At 38.0% G+C, this 20,699-nt stretch overlaps 1 pseudogene; it reads right to left on the reverse strand.

The window, feature by feature from the left end:
- Positions 1-6,078: 6,078 nt before the first annotated feature.
- On the reverse strand, positions 6,079-6,178 carry LOC122100640 (annotated as a pseudogene).
- Between the last annotated feature and the right edge of the window lie 14,521 nt (positions 6,179-20,699).

Raw genomic sequence — 20,699 nt, forward strand, 5'->3', positions numbered from 1 at the left:
TTTATTATTATGAGGCCAACACAGGAACAATCACAAATCGAGCAGGGAAAGACAAGATCAGGTTTCTTAGAAGTAACCGGTATTCAGAAAAATTAACTTGGGGACAAAAAAATGGCAGCCTACTTATGTAAAAATTACCATTAAGAAAAAGATGAGGGGGTTGGGAATGTGGATTAGAGAGAGAGTGATTGCCTAGCATGCAAGAAGCCCTGGGTTCAATTCCTCAGTAGCACATACACAGAAAAAGCCAGAATTGGTGCCGTGGCTCAAGTAGTAGACTGCTAGAGACAGTGCCCAGGCCTTGAGTTCAACCAAGAACTGGCAAAGAGATAGATAGGTAGGTAGGTAGTTGGGTGGGTAGATAGATGGATAGATAGATAGATAGATAGATAGATAGATAGATAGATAGATAGATAGATAGATAGATAGATAGATAGATAGATAGATAGATAGATAGATAGATAGATAGATAGATAGATAGATACAAAAATGATAGATGAATCTGGTCGTGGATGTCAGGAGGGAAGAAGGGAACAATTAGCAGTCATGAGGCCTTCTGCAGTGTGCCAGGATACCAGCATCGCATTCATATAACCACAGAGCAGGAAGACTGTCTCTCTCCCACTTTTCAGGCAGCTGAGGGTCCCAGAGCCAAGAGGGAAGACCCAGGTTCTAACTTAAGTGCTTGGAGAGCGAAGAGAAATGGCCTTGCCTCTCCTTGGACTGGGGATTAGCATTAATGATGTGCAGAATGAAGGAAGGAGAATGGACTCACCGAGGTAGAAGAAGGGCCTTCAAATCTGGCAGATGAAGAGTGAAAAACACACTCCTTAAAACCAGAGATCAGGGTTTTCAACTCTGTTCCTCCCCTTCCCCCCCCCCCCACACTCACACACTAAACTGGCTCTCTATTGGTAACCTAAAGATAGCTTGAGGCTCCCTTCACCTGAGGGAGGAAGGTTAATCAGTCATTGTGTGAAGAGGCTGAGAAAAGCCTGACCCTGGTGTAACTCTAACAAATGTTTGAAGTTCTCCCCGCCCCACCCACCCCCTTTGCTGGTTGTGTCCGGAATGAATGGTTTTGCAGCTCACTTTCCTGTTGAGTGTGTACATTCTGCTTCCTAATCCTGCAGGCCTTGGTCTCTCACCTAGCCTGGCTTTTGCAACTATTTTCTGTCCTTCAAATACAGTGTTACAATGGAGTTCTTCCTGCTAACAGGGCTAGGGCTTGGATCCTGAGAACATTTGAACCCAGGATGGGTCAATAATGTTTCTTTCCTGCTTCTATAGCTTGAGAACTCTAAGAACAATTAGAGTGCAAGTAACTTCTCATCACCAAGGGAAACCCAGGAAGCTCTTGAATATCTGACCTTTCAGAAGTGGAAGTCAGAGTGTCATAGACTTTCCTACTCTGGCTGGCTTCACCCTGTGATCTTGAGACCTAAGCTAGGGAGATGGGCGTTAGCTACTAATTCTCTGCTAGGTTCAGAACTGTAATGACATTGTAAGTACAAGTCACAAAGGGCTTGGGAAGCATATTAACCCTTTCAACATTGGACCTTTCAGAACCTTGTAGGACACAAAGTTATAATGCTAGAATCTCAGAGGCTGGGCATATGGATCTACTAAACTTGAACCTTGAGCTCTGACTCCAATTCTCGTATACATTAGCATTCATTTTCCAGAGAATATTCTCTTAATTAGCAAATAGGAAAAGTACTTTAATTAACCCTCACTTTTTTCCAGTTGTATGTCTTGAACTCAAGCCTGGGCACTGTCCCTGAGCTCTTCAGTTCAAAGCAAACAGTACCACTTAAGCCACAGTGTCTTTTGGTGATTCATTGAAGATGAGTCTAACAGGCTTTCCTTGCTTAGCCTTTCTTTGAATTGTGGTCTTCAGCGCTCAGTCTCCTGAGAAGCTAGTTTTCCAGGTGTGAGCCACCAGCATCTGACCTATTATTTTTGAAAGTCCTGGGGCTTGATCTTAGGGCCTGGGCACTCTCTCTGAGCTTCTTTTTCTCAAGACTAGAGCTCTACCACTTGAGCCACTCCACAGCTTCTGGGTTTTTCTGAGTATGTAGCACCGAGGATTCAAACCATGGCATTCATGCATGCTGAGCGAGCTCCTTACCACTAAGTCACATTTCTTGCCCCACCCTTACAATTTTATCCCTCAACTTGCCTATCCTCAAGAAAAGGCCTCTGATCATAAATCATCTAAAGAAATTCCCTATAGGAAGGTGTCCAAAGATAAAGAAGACAAAGCTCATCTGTGGGAGAGACTCTACAACATGTGAAGACTGTGACAAATGCTTCCATTTAATTATGTATCATGTTCCAACACTTAATAAAGTATAAATGAAAATGAGTCAATGTCCTAAATTATTGTGAATCATTTTATAATAGATGTAAAACATGTACTAAATATTATGTGTATAATAATACTAAATACAATAAACAATAAATAAAGGAATAAAATAAAAAATAAAATACAAAATCAATAATAAAAATAATAATATGTAATAAACATGCATATGTAAGTATATATCATATATTACACATGTATAGAAATATTTTTTTCCATTGCAGGTCGTTCATTTGGGCCCTCAGAACTCTAGCCTGAATTTGTTTTCCTCAAAGACAGTAAGATTCACCTTCACCCATGGTGCAAAAGAGTTACCTGGAAGGTGAGATCAAATCACAGCAATTACAGAAATACTGGCCCCAGTTCCAAGACAGTGGCTTAATTTTTTAAATGAAAGCAGTTTTGTTCATTCAGTTCTATACAGAACATTTAAAAAAAGCAGTGTAGAATTTTGTACAGCTTTTGACATCCTTACCTTATCCCCAAAGTGCTTCTATGAGCACTACATTGTTTCTTTTTTGTACATTTTTATTGCAAAAATGTTGTACAGAGGGATCACAGTTACATGAGCAAGGTAATGAGTTCATTTCCTATTGAGCATTGTTGCCTCCTCTTTTGTTTTCTCCCTACCATCCCTTCCCTCCCATCTCTACAACTACTCCCCCTGCTGAGCTCAGTCACTTTTTTTTTATTTTTGGCTTGGCACAGGGTTTGAACTCAAGTAGTGGCAACTCTGCACCTTCCCTCACATTGCTACAGATTTACCAAGACCCTGAGTTCAAATCCCAGGCTAAGGAAGGAAACTTTCAGAAATTCCAAACCAGAGAGCTTTATTTCTTTTTAATTTAGTTAAATAATTAATTAATTTTTTTTTATTCTTTCTTTTGCCAACCACACGTCTTGAACTCAGTTCGTGGCAACTCTGACTCAGCTTCCATCACCCTAGGCTCTGGTGCAGTCTCTGGACCCATAGCCGATCCTGGGATCCTAGGCCCTGAGGGTTTGCAGGAAGAATAAAAAGTAGGATACCACAAAAAGTGGCAAGCTTCAGAGGGCTGGGGTACTATGTCTTTTTCTTTGCACAGTGGGTCTGAATGACAAGGCTGCAAAGTGGACATGACCTGCCATTGCTCATACATGCAAGGCAAGCACTCCACCACTGAGCCACTTTCTATTTTCTCATTCCTAGAAGAAGCTGCACATAAAAACAACACTGATCTTCATTTTCAGTCTGTACCTTTGAATACGGAGGAACATCTTTCCTCTGCTCTCCATCAATTACCTACTTTCCAGTTAGAATGACTTGGAATAATAAAAATGGAAAAAGAGAAAATAAATCATCATGAAAATAAACAGATGCAGAAAATTCACTGTATTTTTCTCACAAGTTCAACCATTATAAACTATTGGGGAAATACAGGGACACCTTATTCTCACTGGCACTGAAAGTCTCTAGTTAGGCAATTCTGATGAAGATAAGGAACAAAATGAAAAAGTGAGGAATCGTATCAATTGCAAGAAAAAAAAAATGGAGTAGGATCCAAGCAAATTTCTTCTTTGGGCTGCTGAAAATAATCGGCTTACTAGAGTGTGGTGACTACTTTCCATAAAGGCCACTCATGTGAATACTAGGGATGACAATGAATATACCCCTCTTCATCGGGAAGCCTACAGTGGACACTTAGATATTGTCCATGAGTTGGTGCCTCAAGCAGCAGATATTCATGCAATAATTGTTAATGGCTAGACACCCCTGCGCAGTGGTTACTCGTGAAATAATACCAGTGTGGCGTCTTTCTTACTTCATCATGATGCAGATACCAATGCCCAAACTAAATGCCTCTTGACTCCCTTGCATCTTGCTGCTGGGAATATAGATAGCAAAGATACACTGGATCGCCTTCTGTTGAACCATTATATCAAACCAGGTCTGAAGAACAACTTGGAAGAAACTGCCTTTGATATTACCAAAAGGATAAGTATGTATTACTACCTCTTTGAAGTTGTGGAAGGCTGTACAAATTGTTCTATTCAGTTGTAATGGTTTGGTTGTTTCTTTTCTCTTTTTTTTCTTTTTTTTTTTTTGTTGAGTTTTATTATTTTATTGTGAAATCACCATACAGAGGGGTTAAAATTACATGGGCAAGGTAATGAATACATTTCTTATCAAGCATTGTTGCCTCCTCCTTTATTTCCCCTTCCCATACCTTCTCATCTCCCCCCACTCCCCTCCCCCCTCATTACTCCTCCTCCCCGGCCAAAGTCGTAAAGTTCGTTTTTCTACATGACGTCTTGTACATCTCATTGTTGCAATGGGTCAACCTGTATCCCTATTTAAACAATTTGTTTTTTCCCTTCCCCTCCACAAATCATACCAACATCAAATACAATGAAAGCAGGGATTATACGGTGGGAGAGGGACATACAAAGCAACAAAGAAATCATCTTATAAATATGTTAGAAACAATCACAAGAAAGAAAAAAATACATTTGAATCCTTATCTTGGGGTTCATTTCACCTAACATCAACTTATCTGACCATTTCTGCTTGTCTCAGACATATACTAGTTACAAATAAGGGAAACTATGGGATCTATGTTTCTTGGGGCCTGGCTTACTTCAATATAATTTTTTCCAAGTCTTACCATTTCCTAACAAATGGGGCACTGACATTCTTTCTGAGGGAGGAATAAAATTCCATTCCATAGAATTCTATTTTCTTAATCCATTCATCTACTTAGGGGCATCAAACAAGACCATACAAAAGCTACCAAAACAACTATGTTTATTGCAGCATTATTTAGCATAGCTAAGATATCAGTTACGTTTCTTAAACATCAAAATGCCAGTCCACTCTTTGTGTCCATACAAAATATTTTCAGAATTCAAATAACAGCAATATCTTACTGTAAAAATTCCGTGGAATTTTTCCAAGTGAATTGCCTGACTTTGATGTCAAATGTATTTGAGTTGTTTGTGTACATCTACAATGATTTCTGCAGTTTGTGATTTTTTAATCAGAAATAATTTGATCTTATCTGTTGAAATGAGTAGTACAGAAACTAAAGATATTTCTGCTTCTTGTCTGAAAAAAGTATATTTTAAAATATTCTATATTCTGTGTTTGCATAATATCCATAATCTATTTCATTCTTTCCTAGATATACTTTACATTCAACATTGTTTTATAATATATATATTCATTAATAAATGTGTCCTTTCAGATTGTATTTCATATAGAAAATTTAAGATTATTTTTTTTCTAGGTTCTTTTTTTTTTTTTTTTTTGGTCCAGTCGTGGGCCTGAACTCTGGGCCTGGACGCTGTCCCTCAGCTCTTCAGATCAAGGCTAGCGCTCTACAACTTGAGCCACAGCACCACTTCCGTTTTTTTTTTTCTTTTTGCTTATGTGGTGCTGAGGAATCGAACCTAGGGCCTCAAGCATGCAAGGCAAGCGGTCTACCACTGAGCCACCTTCCCAGCCCCTTTTTCTAGGTTCTTATAGTAGTATATTTTTTTTGGATAAAATGACAATGTTAACTAATTTCAAAAGTTTTGTAAAGGTTATTCCATGTAAAGGCCTTTCTAAGGTGAAGATTTAATACACTGATGTCAAACTAATGTTTAATTCTAACACTTGCATATATTGTTACACTTGTAATTTTGTAATCAACTTTTAAATAACTGTTTTTCATTTCTGCAACTGAAGAATGAAAAATATGGAATACTTCACGAATTTTCATATTATCCTTGTGCAAGTGTCATGTTAATCTCTGTATTGTTGTAATTTGGGTATACGTGCTGCTGAAGCATGTAGTATCCTCTAAATTTAAGTAGTTAATGATGCAATCTTTATATAGGCTTATATCCTTGGGTGCCTATTTGTAGCAAGGAAACGTTATTGTTCCTAACAATACTATTGATCTTATTTCCCTAAAATAATGTGTATAGTGGGAAAAAAATTATATTGTTCGGTCGATTGCTCACATTTGCATTTTTTGTCAATGACAATTTTAAGTCTTTTTCATTTTAGATTTGATCATACTTTGAAGCACTTATAGCTAGGTCCTAAGGTGATGACTTTTTCAAGTACTTATTTACGTGAATGAGTTAGCTTTGTGGAGCTAATAGATTCAAAGTAAGCCTTGCTTAAGAGCTACTTCTAAACTTCTGCAGCTGAAATTTTCCCAAATGAGGTCTTACTGGCACAAATGTCTACCCTTTATCCTTCTTCCACGTAGGAACATACCAACCAGAATATCCTACCCTGACAGCATAGTTTGTCTTACTAGAACAAAACTAATCTTAGTTACAAGGGATCATAGAGAGATGAACAGTTCAGACAGAACTGTTCAGACTAGAAGGTATTTTATCAAAATTTAAGTGTTTATTATACCTACCATTTCAAAAGTAGCTAACGCCAAGGTGAAAAAATTCTTCATATGCGTGATTTCCTGATGTCTGGCCTGTGTACCTTCCAACCAGGCAGGAACTTACACTACTTCCTTTCTATCACCAAATATTTCCATAGCTCCAGGAGAAGTCCATGTTTCTCCTCATTATTAGGCCTTAAATTGGTAATGTTTTAATCACAGTGTTTCCTCTTGCCTCCAGGCTTTAAATCTACAAATGGTAAAGCTTTAGGTCTAACTCTACCTAACACTGAGGTACAGATAATGCAATAATACTTTAAAACAGAGTTGTCTTTGATACCCTAACCACAACAGAACAATGCAAAACATGTGCCCTTTTTATTATATTACATATAGTTATATATTTTATATTTATATGTGCTGATTTCATATTTCACACAGTGAAACTTAGTAGAATTAATTGATAATTTGACAAATAAATTGATAATTATTTATTCCAATAAAGAGAATTGGAATATAAATAATTAGGTTTAGAATACATACTAGAATGTAAAAAGTATCAATGTAATGTCTTCACTATAAACCTGTGATACCTTCTAAGTGTTCTTGTTCTTCTGAATTCACATGGAAAAAAATGTTGTTTTCCTCTAATCTATAAGGGATTTTACTCTGCTGCTCTGTTTATTGTTTTAACTCACTGGTTCCAAAATGTTTTTCTCCATATTTCTGAAGCATTCCTATTGATTATACCCAAATTTTTCTGATATGATGTATAAAAGATATTATTCTTCTGCAAGATGTATGGGTCCTAGGATCCTATGTCCCAGTTACCTGCATCATCAGATAACAGGGTCAAGACTTCTCAACTAGGCCCAGGCAACATGCCAACAGAAAGTAATTGAAGAGTCATGTCAATTTCTCATTTCCTATAATATTTCAGGGCCCCAATTCCTTGAGAAACAGGAATTAGCAGTAAGCAATAGTGAAATTCAAGTCAACTTAAAATGAAGGATGAGATCACAAAATCTAAGAGAAAGTACTGCAATTCAAACTTTCAATTTACAGATGACCAGCCCATATGAGATAACAAAATCACAAAGTGTCACAAGATTATTTTTAATACCCCTCCCCTAATGATTAATGAAAGATTTCAGTCCAGCATAAGTGGGCCAGCAAAATAGCTCCTGGAAGGATAGATCCACAATTGGTCTATTAAGGCCAGGAAAACTTGACTTAGAAGTCAAATGTAATTCAGAAAAAAACATGAATTGAGAAGATCCTTAGTGCTTAATAACACCGTGAGATGTACAAGTTGTCATGTCGAAAACAAACTTTACAACTTTGGTGCTGGGGGCGGGGGGGGGGGGGGGAAGGGGGGGAGGATCGGGTCGGGGGGCAGGGGGAGGATGCCAAGGGATGGGAAGGGGAAACAAAGGAGGAGGCAACAATGCTTGATAAGAAATGTACTCATTACCTTGCCCATGTAATTTTAACCCCTCTGAACAGTATTTTCACAATTAAAAAAAACACTGGTACTTCAGTAAAACTTGATTCTGTGGTATAAAAATGTTGTCATTCTCAAAATATTTAATCTCCTGAAAGTGTATTCTTTCTCTTTTTTTTTTTTACATTTCTTTTTTTTTTTTTGGGGGGGGGGGATCTGGTTGTGGGGCCTGAACTCTGGGCCTGGGCGCTGTCCCTCAGCTCTTCAGCTCAAGGCTAGAGCTCTACCACTTGAGCCACAGCACCACTTCCGGCTTTTTTTCATTTTGCTTATGTGGTGCTGAGGAATCGAACCCAGGGCCTCAGGCATGCAAGGCAAGTGCTCTAACACTGAGCCATCTTCCCAGCCCCCACTGTATTCTTTTTCAAATAATCTTTGAAAAATCAAATTCGCAAACCAGGCGCTAGTGGCTCACGCATGTAATCCTAAATACTCACGAGGCTGAGATCTGAGGATCACGGTTCAAAGCCAGCCCGGGCAGGAAAGTCCGTTAGACTCTTATCTCCAATAAACCACTCGAATATCAGAAGTGGCACTGTGGCTCAAGTGGTAGAGTGTTCGCCTTGAGCTCAAGAGTGCAGGGACAGTGCCCAAGCCCAGAGTTCAAGCCCCACGACCTTCTAAAAAAAATTCACATTCACCAAAATAACATTTGACAAATAGATGATACTTAGTGGCAATAGAGTTACAATAGAGTTGATTTGTTTACCCAGCACTAATGCCAATCAGGTTCAACCATTCATTAAACTGTAGAAATAGTGCCACCCACCATTTGTGTTGGTCATTAGATGCCTTCCAAAATTTGTTAAATATATCAGCCTCCCATATTTCAAACCCAAACGTTAGCTAATAAAGTAAATTTCATCATTTAATAAGGTACATTTTAAAAAGTCACAAATAGTTGCCTTATAATATGTTATTTTATGTTTTCCTTATCTAACATAGTAAGTCTTGAATATGGGTACTCATCAGAGATATGACAAACATAAAATCTGTCTTCTATTTCTATCATATTCCTCTATTATAGTACATTTTAATTTTCTTTTTTCAAAACTTAAATGTAGTAGAAAATATTATCCCATGTAAAATTAAATGATCACACACCATTGTACAAATCCATTTATAAAAATTGGTAGTTTAGAATACATTCTAAACCATTTTTAAACTTTCTTGTTGACTAAAGATTAATCTTCCAAATGGATGAGAATTAAATCATGTCTAGGTGCTTCACACCTCCAGTCTTGCAAATTATTATTGCAGATGAATGAATTATGGAAATATAAGCTGACATAAGTTCAAGTATATGCAGGATTGAAACTCCATGGAATGTATATAAACCTTTCAAACTTTTAACAGACAGTTTAACAGAATGACTATCAGGAAGTTGAAACCAGAATGGAATAATAGTAAATACATAGAATGAATGAAAAATAGAACAAGGGGCAAGTTCAGCTAGAATATCAATGTACACATGTGATAAAGAAAGTGGTTAATCTGAAATAAATCTTGGAGAAGGAGTTGGTTGACAATGATGGAAGGAGTGAATCTGATCCAGGAGCATTGGACAATTAGATGGACATATTTAATTGTAACACACTTGCACAACCTTTTGAAATTCAGTGAAAAAACACACAAAAATTACAACCAAACAGCAATCTCTAGAAATTATGAATATGACCTCTCAAAATTTTAAGCAGTTAATGAAGGGCAGTCTTGGGAAAAGCAAACAAAACTATTAAAAGAGGGCATTTGAGGTAGGGGAGAAATTTGAACAGATTTATATAGATTGTTTCAGGTTATAAATCAACTATATCTGCTTCAAATGTTATCTTCCTTCTGTGAGTTCTCTCTGACTGAACTGGATACTCCAGTCCTGAGACACACTTGATATCTTGTGAAGATAGAATGGAAGAGAAAAATATCAAGAACCCATTACTCTGCTGGAGAGAAAACAATCCTCTAACTTTTCTTTCATCTCTCTTCACTACTCTTTCTTCATACTTTTAAGTCAATTGATTTTGAGTAATATATTTCCTTCTTTGTTCTGGAAAAGTAATTGGTGAAAGTAATTCACTAAATATTATTTGCCATTTTTTATCATGCTGTTTACTTGTTCAAGGGAGACCATTAAACTTCACACCTGCATTTGGTTGCCATAAAAACCCAACATTGATGTTAATCAGGACAAACTCTAATGTAAAACTTTGTCTCCAAAAAAACCAGTCCAAGAAACTGTGATCACAAATATTTGGATATCCATTTTTCTTTTTTCTTTTACCTTGAAAGTCTTCTTGTGTCGGGCTGGGAAGGTGGCTCAGTGGTGGAGCGCTTGCCTTGCATGCCTGAGGCCCTGAGTTTGATTCCTCAGCACCACATAAGCAAAAAGAAAAAAGCTGAAAGTGGCGCTGTGGCTCAAGTGGTAGAGCACTAGCCTTGAGCTGAAGAGCTGAGGGACAGCGCCCAAGCCCAGAGTTCAGGTCCCACGAACAGACCCCCCCGAAAAGAAAAAAGAAAAAAAAGAAAGTCTTCTTGTGTCTAAAGTGCTAACAAACATAAGTACTCCACCACTTTTTGGTTCAATCACTTCTAACCTCAAAGATATATTTTGCTAACAAGATGCTTAGAGGAAACCGCAGAATACTCCACTTTTATCTTCTCTTAAGACTCTCCTTAGATACCATATCAGGAACAGTGAAGTTATTCTTTGCAAAATTATTTCAATAGATTATTTTTCCCTTAGTCTTGCATTTGCTCAACAAGATGTATGGAAGAGAATAAAGTTAAATCACCCATACCTTGGATAACAGTGTCTGTTACAAAGGACAATGCTTCTATGTTCTCCTTCTATGTCCTCCTCTTAGCTCTTGCCTGATTTCCAATTAATCACAGCTTCTTGACTTCAAGTCTAGAGAAGCTGAAGGACTATAAGGCCTCCCCCACTGCTACATCTCCATGGTTTCTCCTTTAAAACTCTTTGAAGTTGCCTCCTTTGGATGTGGGATTTATTTTCATGTTTTCATTCAATCAGTTCTGCATTGTAGTGAGCCAAATAAGCTCTGTAAAATCACTTTAGGTAGCAAAAATATTACAATCTATGTCAAAAATTTTGGCCTCCCTCCACTGCTGAAGCCAATTTGCTTAGCTAGGGCTTCTAAGAACACTGATTTCTGACCTTTTCCATGTGCTCAATTTTTTTCTGAACCCAAAACTTTTTGAGATAGCTTATGCAATAAGCTATCTCATGTTAATAAGGATATTATATTTGTGAGCCATTTAGAAATGTGAAATCACTGGTTTGAAGTATCCAATCAGATTTTTTTTCTGTGTTTCAGTGCTTCACATGCAAAGACATTGTGGAAAGTATTACAAACAGAAAAGTGTAAACCCAATACCTTTTTTCATTGTGGAGGACACTTTCTCCCTAAATATTTTGACCCAAATTATCTTTTTCAGAGAATTACTGTTTGGTAATTAAAGGTCAATTCACAAATTTTGATGTCTTTTTTAAAAGAAATTTGAATTAAATTGCACTATAACCTTGTTTCATACAGTGAATATATTTCCTGGGTAAGGACAATTTTCAAGGGAAGCTACAGGATTTACAGCAAGGTTTCTGAGGTTTGTTTGTTTAGTGTGAAAATGAGCCATCTTCACTCACATTGCTCCCTCTCCACTAAGTCTCCATGGATTTCTTTGCATGAAAGCCTATTTTCTCAGGCAATTTTAAATGTTCTTAATAGGCTACGTTGTTAAAAAGTTTGAACAATTAAAATATACGTGTCATAATTTTAAAACTCTTTTGAAATTCCTTTATCAGAATCGCGAATTCATCAATCCTAATTCCACCTTTACCATCAAAAACTGTTAACATGTTGTTTTCACGATGTAGTGTCCATGCAACTATTATTTTCCAGTGGCTTCGTTATGCAAATATATGACCACATAAGCTGATACTGAACAAAATGAACTCCAAGATATGGAATCAGAGATTTTTATTTGTGGTTGTTGTTTTTTATGTATTATGTGATTTCCATTTTCTTTGGTTTTCCCCGGTTGGTTTATCCCTTGCTGTATTTGATTTTGGTACATTGTGTATTTTGTATACATTTACCTTAATTAGGGAAGGGAAAAGGAACATCACAATGGTGACACAAATGACAAAGGGCAAAACAATGCATTAGCAATACTCACAAGACAATATGTTGGGAATATACATTACAACTTGTGAGGGGTACTGAGGTGAAGGAAAACTGTGAGAAAAGTGAAGGAGGGGGTAACAAGTTTGAAAAGTTATGTATTCACTACCTAACAATTACTGTAACCCGACTGTACATCATTTTGACAATAAAATTAAATTTAAAAAATAAGCTGCATAAAATAAAATTTCACTGTATTGGTATAGTTAATATTATTTTTTATGTAGTAAAATTTTAAAAATCAATACTATTTTGCGTCTAATTTGACTTAATTACCCTTTCTTTATCAAAAGGTCGTCAACTTGAGTGTTATCCAACTAGACAATATTTTCACAATATACTTGCATATTTTGGAAAAAATAAATTTAGCACTTTCACACACATAAAATCGAAAACAGTTTAATTCTATGGAAACCCATAACTTTTAAAATTAAATAAGTTGTTGGGACAGAATATATGTGTTCTTCAAAATTCCTATGACTAATAACTACTCATTTTCAAATTCTAAACATTCCATACCTGAGAGATTCAAAACAGTACTTGTTTTCATGTTATATAATTCTGCAATAGATGCAGTTTCCAATGGGGTGTTACAGATTGAGAAGTCAACAGAAAAATAGCCACATTCTGCTACAGGATAAAACTATGAAGCATCTGTAATAAGTCTTCAAGAGTAAGCAATCCCAAGCTTTATGCCATAAAGTCATCCTAGCCCAACAGTTTCCAACTTGAAAGGTGCACCTTAAAATTCCCTTAATTCACATCATGAATAGCATATCTCTACTGTGAAAAAATACTACACCTCTGGTATTGTGATGCCCTCCTAATTCTGCAAAGAACACCACAATAAACTCAGTTGCATCACTTTTCCCCCAGTGGTATTCTTGAGATCAGAACACTTGCAAATATTATTTATATTTATACTTTTTTAACTATCATAGATATTCAGGATACTAAGATCAGAAGATTATGGTTCAAAACCCATCCAGGCAGGAAGGTCCCTTAGAACCTTATCTCCAATAAACTTCTCAGAAAAAGCCAGACACAAGTGGCACTGAGGTTGAAATGGTAGGGCAGGAGCCTTGAGCTCAGAGACAGTGTCCAGGCCCAGAGTTCAACCCCTAGGTCAAACCAATAAAGCAAAAACAAAAATTGGGCTGAGAAGGTGGCTCAGTGGTAGAGAGCTTGCCTTGCATGCATGAGGGCCTGGGTTCGATTCCTCAGCACCACATTAGCAAAAAGAAAAATAGCCGGAAGTGGCGCTGTGGCTCAAGTGGTAGGGCACTACCCTTGAGCTGGAGAGCTGAGGGACAGTACCCAGGACCAGAGTTCAGGCCTCACGACCAGACCCCCCCACAAAAATAAAATAAAAGTGAACCCAAACCTAGCATTTGTCTCATTGTATACAGAGGCACATAATTAAGGAAATTGCTTCCTGTGTAACATATAGGTAGAAGAAAGAAGATGTCACACAATTATTCTCTTCATACCATGTTATACCAAACCCTCAAAAAATGCTTTTTCTAAATTTATAAATTAATATCATCCATTTGTTGGCAACTCTGTCTAGATTATTCACATTATCATTTTATACATGAACTGTTGGAATTATCTATTAACTAAGTTCTAATTATAACTCTCTTGAAAGAATTTCTAGGCAAATAGAATGCCAGAATCATTTGTGAATTTGTCAGTTAAAACCTCTACTTAAAAAGAATTTTGTAGTATCCTATAGAATATGGAATTACAAATAAAACCAAACTATTTATTTTGAATCTAAATTCTAATTTTGCAAGGTCCACAAAGACCTACATTAGACAAACTGTGCTATTTCTCCAGGCTTAAGTTTTGTAAACCTTCATCATTTCTTTGGCATCCAACAGAATGAAACTTACTTACTTTTTCAAATTTTGGATGGGAATCATGAGCTATTTTGCATCTAAGAAGGTTCTGTAATTAAGAGAGCATTTAAAACACAACTGAGGATTATATATCAGTTGCATTTCAATAGGAAACTTGACTTCTCAAAACATAATGACAAAATTAGCCCAAACTTCGAACTTTGTATTCCTTTCTTGTAACTTGGTTTGTTTTATTGAGACAAAATTATACTACCTGGTCCAGGGAAGGTATCACTATGTAATTCCACTCTCTAATCTCCTGTCTTAGTCTGAGTGTTAGAATTCCAGGCTTGTATCACATTGCCCTGCCATAGTTTGTTGGTTTATTTAATCTAGAAACACACTAGCAATTCTGAACTTCTCTGATGATCTTATCCATTGACTGCTCAGACTGTTTATGTACAATTTTGAAAGATGTACTAACATTTGACACAGGATATGAACATTTTCAGATGCACATGCAGGGGTCTCTGATTCATTCCTTCATGGATCCGATCCCTTTAATAATGATTACTTGACTTTCTTATTATCTCTGATCCCTACCTATCTAATAGTCTCAAACTTTTTTGAAGAAAGTTCACTTGAGGACTTTTTAATATTAAAATTTATCACTTGATTCTAGTTTTACTCAGGACATATTTTCTATTGCTTTCTAACTTTTCTACATATTCTGAGAGTTGTTTCATTTGTGTATTCATGTGTGCATATATAAGTACCTCTGTGTGTATGCGTATGCTTGTATGTGTGTATGCAAAAGCCTCAAACTCTTATTCAACAATTTGCTCATGAGTGGTATTCCATCACTTGAACTGCTCTTCCAATGCAGCTTTGGCTGGTTAATTATAGATAGTGTCTCAAAGACTGTTCTGCCCAGGCTGGATGCAAACTGAACTTCCCAGACTCCTTTACATTCTTAAGTTTTGTTTTTCCAGGAGTATCAACTTTTTAAACTACAAACATTTTTGTGAGTGTGAAGTCTAACCTGTAGCCCAGATTTTTAACTCAAAATTCATATAAAGATAGATGAACATACACATTACATATGCTGAATGTACACTGTTAGAAATGTGATCTTAAGCTGGGTGGTGGTGAGATCTGAGGATTGAAGTTCAAAGCCAGCCCAGGTAGGAAAGTCCCGGAGACTCTTTTCTCTAATTAACTACAAGAAAACTGGAAGTGGCACTATGGCTCAAGGGGTAGAGCACTAGCCTTGAGCTGAATAGCAGAGGGACAGCACCCAGGGTTCAAGTGCCACGACCAACAGCAAAAAAAAAAAAAAAAAAAAAAAAAAAATATATATATATATATATATATATATAGGAAATCTTATATAAATATATATATTTATATACATATTATATTTACATATAAATATATATATAGGAAATAAGAAGAAATATGATCTTTGCCTCCATGTTCATTGCTAGTATAATCCCTGCTCTTTCAAGATGGACTTTTCTCCAGTTAAGTCCATTCTCTTATATCTGACTTGCATGGAACCAGAATCATTCTTCTATTCTACTTTTTACAAATTTGCACGATGGAAGTGTGATTTAGAAAGGGAGTGGCCTCATACTTCATGTTCCACTTAGGAGAAATGCTTTCTCTATATCACTTCTGTAAATCTACGTACTGAACTTGGCTTCATTGTTTCAATGTTGTCTTATTTGTAGAGTCTTCTATATTGTATTGAACCCTTAAACACAGAACTTCTCTTTCTCCTATTATTGCTATTGTTTCTCTTACTGTTAACTCTTGTACATTTGGAAAATAATGCACAGCACATACACTCACAAAAAAATGATCTGAGAACCTTCTTCCCATTTAAAATTCACCTTAATTTACAGAGCACTTATGATGTTTGAACTCAATGTACTCATGGATAATGTATTTATAAGCAATTTAAATTCCATATTTTCTCTTTACCAAGTTGTCTCTGAAAAATTGCTACATGATGTCCAAAGGTGTCCTTGTGCTATTTCAGTGAAGCCAGCAAACATTCCTTATACCTAAGCAGCACCATAAATTGTTACGGGAATTGTAACTATTACTGAAGGTGGAACCTGATCCCAGGAGAGGAATTGAACGTAGAGGTATGACAAAGTTCAAATTAATTTGTGCTTTCCTTTTTACTGTACAAGAAAAGGATCCAAGGATTGAGGGAAACTCTATCCCTGACTTTTCAAGTGTGTATTTTACTCATATAAAGCTTGTTTGTAAACTTCTGGTCGAGAGTATTACAAAAGGAAATAATGTGCCATTTGAGGGCCAGCGTAGAACAAAATGAAATAACATTGTTTTAAAAGTGTTCTACTGCAAAGAAAAAAAGACATGGAGATTTTAAAGTGCTCTATGGATGGATATTTCACTCCTGAGATGATTCTCTTGTTGCAGGATTTAGTTATCCATTCCTTTAGTGTGGTCCTGAGTTCTCCATAGCAATAAGGATTCCACAAAAGCAGGATCCAGTGAGTATAATCAGCAAAAGCAGTCTCTTCTCAGACCAGTTCTCCTTTAAGGAGGGTCCCAAAGAAATACCTGTTTGTTTGTTTGGTTTTTTCTTGGTTTGGTTGTTAGTTCAGTTTGTGCTGGTTCTGGGGCTTGATCCCAGAGGCTGGACCATGTACCTGAATAGATGTCTTTCCTGTCCACTTGCCCCCAAAGCTAGTACTTTACTGCTTGAGCCAAACCCCCACTTCTTGACTTTTTGGTGGTTAATTAGAGATGAGAGCTTGACAGACTCTGGGTTTACTTTGAACTGAGATAGTAAGAAAGCCAAGTGACGGGCTGAAAAGGTCGCTCAGGAGTAGAGTGCTTGCCTTGAATGCATGAGGCCCTGGGTTCGATTCCTCAGCACCACAAGAGCAGAAAAACCTGGATGTGGTGCTGTGTCTCAAGTGGTAGAGCACTAGCCTTGAGCTGAAGAGCTTAGGGACAGTGCCCAGGCCCAGAATTCAGGCACCATGACTGGCAAAAAAAAAAAAAAGCCAAGTGTCATCAACTGTATCAAGTCTTCTGTTTCCAACCAAGAAATACTAAATGAAGTTTATTATAAAGCTAATATTTGACAATTTTTAAAAGAAGAGAATATGTCCAGCCAAGAATCCATAACTTAAATAACTCAGCAAAAGTAAGTGCACTGCATTATTTTTTTATTTTTTTTTTTCTGCTTTGGAAGATTACTATTGACCTTGTCCTTCCTTTTGGGGAAACTTAAAGTCATATTTGCACTTTTTGTTGGTCGTGGGGCTTGAACTCTGATCCTGGGTGCTGTCCCTCAGCTATTCAGCTCAAGCTCAGTGCTCTACCACTTTAGCTGTGTCACCACTTCTGGGGTTCTGGTTGTTAATTGAAGATAAGAGTCTCATGGACTTTGCAGAGCAGGCTGGCTTTGAACCACAATCCTGTGGTCTCAACCTCCTGATTAGCTAGGATTATAGGCTTAAGCCACCAGGATCCAGCTCATATTTCCATTTAGTGCACTTAATGACACTATGTAGACAAAGAATGGAAATTTGAATCAAATGATGACATGGCAGCTTTCAGAAAAATTGAGGTAGCAATAAATAAGTCCTCCTATTCCATTTTGTTACATTAATGACTCATGAGCTATGGGACCCTTACATTAGCAACCTCTTGCCATCTGTGTAGGTGTATTTAGTATCAGGGAAGACTGTGATTTTTAGAAAGCAAAAGAGATCAGGTATGGAACAACAGCATAGGAGGAGATACATTTTTCACACAGAGATTAAGAACTAGCCTAAGAGATTTAGAATGCTAAAGGCAATGAAAAATAAGCCTGGTTGATAACTAGTTCTTCAATAACCAAAAATGGTTCCCTAGAATGGTTTCTGGTATGCATTAGTTACTATCATTTGTTCCTTCCATCTAGAGTTATTCCTTCTCTTGTCCCAACTGATAATTTGCCTCTGCCTTTTTGGTGCCATGACTGACCAAAAAGATTTCCAAATCTCACTTAGACTATCCTTCTCATTGTGATTAGCAGTGACCACTCAAAAGCCTGGAATCTTTGAATTTCCAGAATTAATCTTCACCTGACATCTAAGCACATTCCTAGCATTAATTGCTGTGACCTAATGAACAAAACTTTTTTTTCAACACAGTATCCTAATATAGGTAAAGTACATGAATTAAGGAATATTGTCAGGTATTAATATGGAAGGAGCAATATATATTCCAAGTATGGATTATTTATTTTGCATTTACTAACTAAATTTTTTAATGTTTTGGGGGTTTTTTTGCCAGTACTATAGTCCTGGGGCTTAAACTCAGGGCTAGGGAATTATTCCTGGGCTTTTTCCTTCTCTCATGGCTAGCACTCTACCACTTGAGACACAGCACCACTTCCAGTGTTTCTTTTTCTGTTTATGTGGTACTGAAGAATTGAACTCAGGTTTTCATGCATGGCAGGCAATCATTGTACCATGAAGCCACATTCCCAGAGCTCTAAATGACTTTCTTAAGATGGTATTATATTTTCATTCCATAATTATGTATCATAATTTTGGCCAGTTGCTAGAAAAGGACATAGAAAACAATACTAAGTCCAATAAGGCTGGATGGACAATAAGGCTGGACGGTCTAGCTAGGGCACAGAGGGGCTTACCTCATGGGGCTGGTTCAACAGGCTGAGTGAGACAGTTCCTGACCCACAGCCCACCTCCAGAATGAGAGGGTCACCTTGGGTTCCAGCCACATGGGGACACTGGGCCACCTCTTCAGCACCCATTCAACCAGCTCCTGTGAGAGAAAGAGAGAGAGAGAAAGAAAGCCATAATTACAATTAAGCTGGGTGCTGGTGGCTCAGGACTATAATCCTAACTAAGAGGCTGAGATATAATGAACATGGTTCATAGCCAGCCCAGGCGGGAAGATCCATGAGACTCTTATCTCCAAAGAACCACCAGAAAACTGGAAGTGGCACTGTGGCTCAAGTGGTAGAGTGCTAGTCTTGAGCTTAGGAGCTCGAAGACAGCACCCAGGCCCAGAGTTCAAGCCCCACGACTGACAAGAAGTGGACTTCCCACCACAAGAAGTGTACTGCATACCACTCATTCTCTTAGGGACCATGGCAGAGAAGTCAGTCTGAGCTTTCTGTCAACTGGAGGTCATGAGTTGGTCACCTGTCTTCGCCGTGCCTCATTTTCCCCAGCTACAAAACTGAACACAGTGAAGGATCTCCTTCCTCATGGGAATAGGATAAGGATGAAAGAGAATCATGTTTTGTTTCATAATCTCGTACATGTCACACGACTAGTAACAGGCCCCATCTGAGCCCTTTCCCAGTTATCTTCCTGTCGTATGCTCCCAGAATTGCCAAGAACCATATCTGACAGCCGGTCTCTCTGTGCCAGGCCCTGCTCCTGAGATCCCCCTGTATTGAGCCCTTGTTTCCTCACAACTGTCCCAGGAGGAGACTGAGGTACAATGGTGGAGGCCCAACCCAGAACTTTATGGCTGCTGTAAACTAAGTTTGGGACAATCATCTAAACCGATGACTGAGCATGGTGCTATATGTCTACCATACCAACTAAGGAGGACCAGGCCTCGTGGCGCACGCCTGTCACAGATAGGAGGACCATGATCCAGCCCAGCCTGAGCACATATTGAGTGAGTCTCTGTCTTGGAAATGCCCAAGACAGAAAGGCTTGGCTACCGTGGTAGAAGACCTGACTGGCAAGCCTAAGGCATTGAGTTCAAACCCTAATACACCAAAAAGAACTAGAGTCCCGGTGCCAGAGGCTCATGGGTATAATCCTAGCTACTCAGGAGGCTGAGATATGAAGATCACAGCAAAAGATTTAAAATAGGTTTGTCCTCACCAATCAGAAGTCAAGATGAGAAAACCCGGAGTCTGACATATACTGGTGCACTCCATACCAGTAGGGCTCACCTCCTTACTAAGTGCTGGCCATGCTCTCTGTCCCCCTGGGAAGCCAACCCCTGTGGGCCCCATACCCAGGTCCTCGCAAGCTCCAGCTGCCACTAACCAGGCCCAAAGGAGTAGACAGCTCGAAGGCACAGAGGTCCCTTGGTCTTATAATTTAATGTTGCTGAGTCCGCTTCCAGGCCCCCAGACCTCAGCCACAGAGCCCATGCATCCCCCAAATGTATCAGGCACAAGTTATCAAAGGACCCAGCCTCCTTATTACAACCCACTTCTACACACACACACACACACACACACACACACACACACACACACACACAAATCCAGACCAGTGACAGAAGACTCGTCCATGCAGCACCTGCAATTTTCCAAATGATCACTCACCTGAGCACAGTCAGGTTATACAAGGAGGAAGATGATATCTCTCTCTCTCCCTCTCTCTCTCATGC

The sequence above is a fragment of the Dipodomys spectabilis genome, unplaced genomic scaffold (assembly GCF_019054845.1).
Source record: "Dipodomys spectabilis isolate Male_0828 unplaced genomic scaffold, ASM1905484v1 ptg000591l, whole genome shotgun sequence".
Lineage (NCBI taxonomy): Eukaryota > Metazoa > Chordata > Mammalia > Rodentia > Heteromyidae > Dipodomys > Dipodomys spectabilis.